This window comes from Panicum virgatum, chromosome 5N, assembly GCF_016808335.1.
Source record: "Panicum virgatum strain AP13 chromosome 5N, P.virgatum_v5, whole genome shotgun sequence".
Lineage (NCBI taxonomy): Eukaryota > Viridiplantae > Streptophyta > Magnoliopsida > Poales > Poaceae > Panicum > Panicum virgatum.
The window spans coordinates 50,584,289-50,592,523 of NC_053149.1; the positions used below are offsets into that span (position 1 = coordinate 50,584,289).

The following is an 8,235-nucleotide window of genomic DNA, read 5'->3' on the forward strand; positions in this document are numbered from 1 at the left end:
TTTCTCTCCCTCTCTTTTTCATAAATATACTGCCACATCAGCAAAACACAATAAATAAGAGACTTAGACTCCATAGTAGAGTCTGAGTTGGGACTGGCCTTATCTGCCCGAGGCTGTGGATCTCAAGCCTGCTCTAGAGGAATGTCAAAATCGCTCGTATCTTACGGGTCTGACTGGGGCGATAAGGGGCACGTGATGGAATCCGTGAGCAGAGGTTTTCAATTCCGGTAGGGACCCTTACCGATAAAACTGAAATATCGGGAATATTGGGATTTTTATGTTTATTTTTTATGTTTATTTTTTATTTTATTCTTTAGTGAAATAAATATTCAAAAAGTCAATTTTGGTCGGTCAAAAAATATCGGACCCTGCCGATAAAACCGAAATATCGGGTATATCACAAAATTTCGAGTGATATTGTGAACCCCAGACAAATGAAAGAAGCTGAGCATGCTGATGAAGCAGCTAATCGATCAGCTTCTCTGATTGATCAGCACACGTGGAAACGTGAACCAAATAAAAGCCTGGTGCGCTCGCGAGCCTGGATGGCTGGCGTGAGGCAGGCTGCTGAGTGCAGAGAATCAATCAACCCCAAGCGAATTGGACGGTAAGAAAAAAATTTGCTTTTGGTCAGAAACATCCCCTAACATATGATTTCTATGAGAGTACACCTCCCTCCCACCTCCCAAGCCGATAAGTGGGTCCAGCGTGAGGGTATGATGAATCTAATTTAGGTGAGAAATGTTTTTAATTGTTTTTTATCTTCATAGTAGATTGATTTTTCGTTGCAATATAAAGAACAAAAATAATCCAAGCTAGGTATCTAAACAAGGTCACTTGGCTAGCTTGAGCTGTATCATGTGAAAAATATTAAATATATGCATAACAAGGTGGTTTTTGAAGAAATTTGGGTTTGGGGGAGAGGGCGTTTGGGAGGGGACCGGGGGGGGGGGGGATTTGTAACAAAACATCTCATCGTTTTAAGTAGCCGGAGCCTACTGTTAGCTTTTTAGAAGCTTTATCACTACTAGCAGATGCCCATGTGCGGCACACATATTTACAAAAATCCAAAAAATAAAAAATTATATAGTTATAGTATGAGTTGACATGTGGCAATGATATATATTTTTAAAAAAATGAACCTAGTAAAAAAAAATATTTACAGGAACCACAACTACAAGGGGTGTTGAATCATCTTTAGAAATGAAACGGTCTGCATCTGCAACATAACCAAAAAGGTCAGATAACACCATGTACAACACACATTACACACAATATGTGATCCTCTACCTTCTAGAGTAATGGTTCCACCATCACGGACTGTGTACAACTGTCTGCCGTGCAGAGATTGTAATTAGTAAACTGCCAACTAAGAAAGCAAAAATAGTGTTTTGGCTCACTGAACTGTACAAATAAGGATGTATCCTGAGAAAATTAGTTAAGGGCTTAATCTAGAGAAAGTCATTTGTTACTTTCAATAAAATCGTGTTAAGTGCTTAATCATTTGTTACCCTCAATAAAATCATTTATAAACATATTAGTGGGTATTATATTGTGTTCCTTGTCAGAAAGCAAAGAATTACTTTCAATAAAATAAATGCAATAAATTGCTAATCAGCTTTCTTACTTTCTTTTTCTTTCCCTTTCTACAAAATTCATGTTCATTATCACACCATAAGTTTCTCTAATAACCAATAGAGTCACCAAAACAATCTTGACATGTTGAGGAATTCATTCACGGAACTGTAAAAATGCTACAAACAACACCCAAATATTCTTGCAGCGCTCATGCATACAAGCCGATTGAGATTTGCATACATATAGCCCACTTTACGGTGAAAGAGGAGCAGCATGAATTCATTGCAAAATTAGATATTATTCCCTCTGATTGCAGATATAAATCGTTTTGTCGATACTGATTGTCAAACCTTTAAGCTTTGATCAATAACATATAAGAAGCTACATAGATTGACGACACATGATTGATTTTACTAAGGGAAAAATACTTTCATACCATATAATTCGTTCTTCCAAAAAATTGCTGGGAAAAGTGTCGTACTTTCATGGTGATGTATAACAGAGCAGAATAAACTCTTGAAAGGGTCCAAATGTCTGTTGTACTCAATTTTACAAAGAGTGTCTAAATGGCTAGATTGAATACGGAAATCTAAAAGACTGGAGTAATGTTAACTCTCTTGCACTGAATCTAACCTCTTGAATGATGGAGGCCTCCCAGAGATGCCGAGGAACAATGTCTGCAGATGCGGACTCGCCAGCGATGGCGTCGCCAGGTACCTGCCAGGTACTTGGATGATTAATAAGTTAATAATTATACTGTAAATCCTCCATGATCCCAACCTAAACTGACATCATAGAATGCAATCAATGCGTCACGTAATTCAGAACCCAGCTCATAAATTTCATCACAATTGACCAAACACGCCTGACATTAGTACCAGCGGCGGATGCACAGGGGGCTGGGGGGCTCCAGCCCCCCCTAAAGCAAATAATTACACTAAAATTACTGTAGCAAAATATTAAATCACCATTAAAACTTTATACAAATTAACAACTTCATTGATTCAGTCCCCTTCTTCTCCATCCTACCTCCGCCACTGATTAGTACTGCCGCTAAATTGCGGGGCTAGACCGAGACAGCCCACTGCCATACCTGCCGTGGAGGGAGCGGCACTTGGACGCGACGTGGTGGTAGATCTCCGAGGCTGGGTGGAAGGGGAGCTCAACGCGGCCGCCGTGAAAACCGCGGAGGATGTCGCCGATGACATGGACCTCTAGGAAGCAGTATAGGAAGACCAACACGACGGTGACAGCGATGGCGGCAAGCGCGCAGGCACCATCGCCGCCGCGCCGAGCAGCAGCTAAATCACAAATATACAGGCAAACAAAATATCCTTAATGATATGGATGCTAGTAATGTTTTGCACATAGATACAGGCACGCAAAACAGAAGGTCAGCTAAGTACAAAAGAGTTAAATAGCCTTGAAGAGTGTTTTGGTTGGGTGTAGAAGGTTGCGGGGCGATCCAAATAAGGCTCTGTATTCACCCATTAGAAGCAAAATAACAGAAAAAAACGGAAAGTGAGGTCGGGTGCAGAATAGGAGTTCCTTCAGAGGGTTGTCAATTGGCAGATATTGTGGTTCTGTTGGTTTCTAGCCCTGTGGGCATGGTGATTATCAAGAGGAAAAGGTTTCTAGGTCACTTGAGAAGGTGGAGCCATAAGAGGGTCTCAAGGCCTCCTTTTCTGTTCTCTTCTATGCGTGTGTCTATCTATCCAACATCCATGGTTTCTGATGAGAAGTTCTCTGACGCTACCTGTTTGCAATGTGCGCGCAGGACCACGAGCCACATCTCAACAGGTTTTCAGACCCCCAGGTTGCTCATGAAGACTGCCAGTTCATTCAGTTCTTGGACAGGATGCTGGATGCGATAAGGAATCCTCAGAGTCTTGCACAAATACGAAGTGGAAGGACTGCAAATGGCCTGAAAGTTTTGGATGATGACATATGAGGCATGTTCTCTTTGCGGAAAACACAAGAGTTGAAGAAACATGACAGTTTGTGTAGTATAAAGTGACCATGATGTGTACTGTGAATAACGATGCACAACTTGAGTGTGTGAGACTGCTATAGTTTAGGTTCATTCATATTATGAGTGAAAGCATCGGCTAATATCAAATATATAGGTACTTGAAGTAATTTCATTTCTCTGAACTCTGGAGTACTTTTGGATATCAGATTGCGGATAATCTAACACTATACTACAATAGTTAATAAAGTGCAGGCTTACCTTTGCTCAAATGATTTGGCCAATTAAATAGCCAGAAGAAGCTGAAGAGTACACCATGTGCCTTCATACTTGTCCGTACACTTTCATAGTATTTGCAAGTAGCAGCTGAAGCAGTCGATGGTAATTATCACAGCCTCACAGTTAGACATCTGAACTTGTCAACCTCCTCCATGAAAATCTCAATGTCAGTCAACAACTTTCCCTCAAATTTTTTCCTTTGCTTTTCCACATCTTTTAGGTTTTGATGCTTGAGAGCAGGTATATATCCCTACAGGCCACAGGATATATGATGCTTCAGATAACGAGAGAGGATTTGAAAAAAAAACGCAATAGAAAATAAAATATTGTATGTTCACCAAAGAAAAGCATACAAGCAGAACTGCAGAATTTGCACAGAAAATTTTCTCCATTGACTACCCATGAATTGGATGAGCTTGCACATTGGTATCAAGGCACCATGTCAGCGCAAAAGGAATGTACAGACAACATGGGCCTGTCAGCATGCCATGGAACCATTTTTTTTTATGGAAACGGGGGGAGAGGATCCCCACCATGTTATATTTCAAGGAGCTTTTGGGAGCTCATAAAAACCATAGTTTCAGCAGGATTACAAAGTTTTCGGGGAGAGGTGAGGGACTACATATTTAAACAAAAAACTTGACACCAGGCCTCTGTGATTCCTTGGAGGGCATGTGGCAGACGGCAACGCCACAGGCGTGCGTCCTCCTTGCAGGCGAGCATCAGTCGGAGGAGGGATGGTTCCATGTTTCTGAAGACGACGTCGTGTCGGTGCTTCCACAGCTGCCAGGCACACAGCAACAGGAAGGTGTGGTAGGAAGGCGCCGGGATGTGATCTGGCCGTGGCAGCTCCCACATACAGGAGACCGAAGCAGTAGGGGGGATAGTGATCCCCAAGACCGTCCAGAATTGTGTGGCAGTAGGGCAGTGAAGAATCAGGTGGTCAGGGGACTCGACATCCATGTGGCATAGCTCACATTCTGCATCGTCGACAATGTTTTTGAGCAGCAGATTAGTCTTGCACTGGATCTTCCCTTGGACGAGCAGCCAGGCAAAAAAACGAACTCTGGGTGGTGCGTGGTTGATCCAGATGAACTTGTAGAAGGGGCAGTCAGCGTCAGCACGGGCATGCATCGCTGTGGCGTAGACAGGTCCAGCTCTGAGAATGTTATCCTTGGCAGCTAGAGGGCAGAAGCGATTGTCCGGATCGGCCGAGAGGTGTACATCATTGAGCAGCTCCTCAAGCGCTGCTAGTTCCGCAGCAGCAGCACGCGACAGGCGCGTAACAAAGTGGGCTCGTATGGGTTGAGCTAGGACATCCGCGACCGAGGCAATTGCACAGGTGGCATGGCTGTGTAGCGCTGGGAAGGTCTGGGCAAGCTGCCCAGCCTGCAGCCAATTGTCAAACCAAAAGGATGTGGAAATGCCATTTCCAACTTGTGTTGTTGTGATGGCCCTGTATGCTGGCAGCAATTCTTTCAAACTGTCCCAGTGTGCACCTTCAATGTTACCAGCAAGCGAGGCAACTGTAATCTGATTTTTCACCCACTTTGCCCATGCTGAGTCACCTGGGTGGTGTAGCCGATGCAAAAGCTTGAGCAGGAGGCATTGGTTGAAGGTTTTCAAGTCCTTGACGCCGAGGCCACCATGTTCCTTTGGGAGGCAGGCTCGCTCCCATGCTACCAGACACTGAGCACCACTTGTTGACGACTCACCAGACCAGAGGAAGGCGCGGCGGCGTTTGTCCAGCTCCTCAATTGTGCCTTGTGGTAGCATCATGGCAGAGAGGATATAAATTAGTGAGTTGTCCAAGACGGCATTCACCAGGACTGTGCGGCCCATGGCGTTCAACAAGGACGCCTGCCAACCACTGAGGTATTTGTCCACTCGAGCGATCAGTGGGGTGAAAGCGCTCAAGTTGAGCTTGACATTGGATAGTGGCATACCGAGATACGTCTGAGGGAAACTATCTTGGCGGCAGCCGAGGATGTCGAGGAGGCCAGGCAGATCGTCCACATTCATTGGGACAATGCCATGGAACCATTTAAATTTCTGTGGAAACATCAGAACAAAAGAAAGAAAAAAAGGAATGGAAATTTTATTTCTAATAACTTCCAGTTATATCATTTCCATAAACGAGAATGACAAAGTTCAGACACCATGAATTACCAACAAAAAAGGAGGGCTGGAACACCTTTTATCAAGGTGCGCGCGGTGGGGCGGCGTGCGGGGTCGGCGTGCGCGGCGAGCGGATCGGGGCCGGCGCGCGCGGTGGGGGCCGCTGTGCGCGGCCGCCGGCAGCGTTCAAGGCGTTGCGCGCGCGGTCAGCGGCGGCGGCGCCTGCGCCGGAGGTGAGAGGGCCGGCGAGCGGCACGCAGCGACATGCGGAGTCGGCGCGCGCGGCGAGCGGATCAGGGCCGGCGCGCGCGGCGAGCGGATCAGGGCCGGCGCGCGCGGTGGGGGGCGCTGAGCGCGGCCGGCGGCGGCGTTCAAAGCGCTGCGCGCGCGGTCAGCGGCGGCGGCGCCGGAGGTGAGAGGGCCGGCGAGCGGCGTAGCGAGAGGCGCGTCGCGTGTGCGCGGCGGTGGTGTTCGTGGATACGGCCGCTTGGGCTGTCACGGGCTTGTTGGCGTTGTGCAGGGTTTAGGGAGAGGATTGGGGTGGGAATTTTGAAGTGGGTATAATTGGTGGGCAGATTACTCAAGGTGCAAAAAAAGAAAAAGCCAAATCATGAGAAATATTTTAGAAAGAATGATTTTTTCTCTCATCACCACCGTACTTTCATTGTCCACCTTCCCCACAGGTGGGACACCGTGAAGGGTTGGTGAATTTTTTAGTTATGCTAATTTAAATTGTTTTAGATCCTTATATTATAGATTATAGATAGATAGATGCTATGCAACATTTATCTTATGTTCGTTAATAGGTAGGGATGAAAACGGTAAGGAAATAGGAAAATAGTTATCCGAGATATCCATCTGTATTTGTGCGAATCCGATCCGTTTCCATCCTAAGGGAAGGAAACTGAAAAGAAACAAAAATACAGTTATCCGAGATATCCGAATTCGTATCCGTGCGAATCTGATCCGTTTCCATCCTTATTAATAGGGGTTTTTATGGAATTTAACAGTACTAAATGTTCGCTAAACGGGCTTTTGCAAGATTTAGTAATGCTAAATATTGAGTTGCGACTAGATTTTAGTGACGCCATTCCCTTATTTAGGATGCAGTTATAAAAGTCAATGCAACCTTATGAACGGAGGATGCATATTGGGCAGCACAACACGGGCACCGGTGGACAAATAAGATATGTAAAACACAGTAGACTTTGGGGCTCGAGTCTATTCGAGTCTTTTGCACCAACTATGCTTCCAATTTTAGATATAATTATTTGTTTTTATTTTTTAATGGAACTCGTTAGTTTTCCCTCGTGAGTATTATAATAGAAAGTAGTAATAGCCGGTGTGTTTTGTAGCAAATTAACTTTTTTCAAATAGTGTCTTATAGCAAAGTCAATAATGTCCACCATCAAATTCAACAACTCAAGAGAGTCGATGGCTCTCCTTGTGAGGTTTAGGTAATTAAAACAATTCAAGATCTAGCCGTCCCAGTCTCGTGAAGGCATTCATATCGGTAGGGTTTGCATATGTGTGTTTCGTAGGAATGAGTACGTGTGTTGTGAGCGTGAGTCTCTGTAATAGTTGTTTTTTTTGCGAGGTCTATACTAGCATTTTTCGGCAGAAAAAAAAACTTTGCCGAAAGAAAATAAAGCCAACACTACTACAATAATTTTTTCTGAGGCGGTTGAAAAGGATTTTCCGAGTCGGGCGACCCTAACTGCCTCGAACCTAAGGTTGCAGTAAATAACCTATTTTCCAGGCGGTTTGGTGCCCACCTCGGTAAATCAAAATAAAAAAAACAAAAAAGCCCGTCAACAAGCCCAACGAGCCCATCCACGGGCCCGCCAAGCCATCGACGGGTGGAGCTGCTGCGGCGGCCACCCGCCGCCACAACGTGTGTCCCGCCGCGCCAGATGGGCCTCCTGCCGCCCGCTGCCACGCCAAGATGGTCGGGCTGAGGGCTCGCTGGCACCAGATCTAGCCGCCTTAGCCGCTCCTCGCGCTGGATTCGGCCACCGCCATAGCTCCTCACCCGTCTGCTATGCGCTCCGCCTGCGCCTCACTCGGGCTCCGTCCCCGCCCCCGCCGCGCTCCGCTCGCACACGCCGCTGGGAGGGTTGTGGAGGGGGGCGTCGGGAGGGAGCCTGGGGAGGGGGCCGCCGGATCTGCGAGGGAGAGGGTGAGGAGCGCCGGAGGGAGAAGGGAGGAGCGCCACCACCGTGCAGGATGGAGGGGAGGGAGGAGCCTCAGCCGCGTGAGAGGGAGGGCCGCCGTCGGTCGAGAGGGGTAAG

General features: G+C 46.4%; 1 long non-coding RNA gene across 1 annotated transcript; it reads right to left on the minus strand.

Annotated features, from left to right (window-relative positions):
- Positions 1–960: 960 nt before the first annotated feature.
- Positions 961–6,070, minus strand: LOC120676814. Its single transcript, XR_005676000.1, has 5 exons — positions 6,021–6,070; positions 3,809–4,076; positions 3,335–3,502; positions 2,672–2,879; positions 961–2,295 (listed from the first exon to the last, which is right to left on the minus strand). It is a non-coding gene; the product is annotated as an uncharacterized LOC120676814 (long non-coding RNA).
- Positions 6,071–8,235: the final 2,165 nt, after the last annotated feature.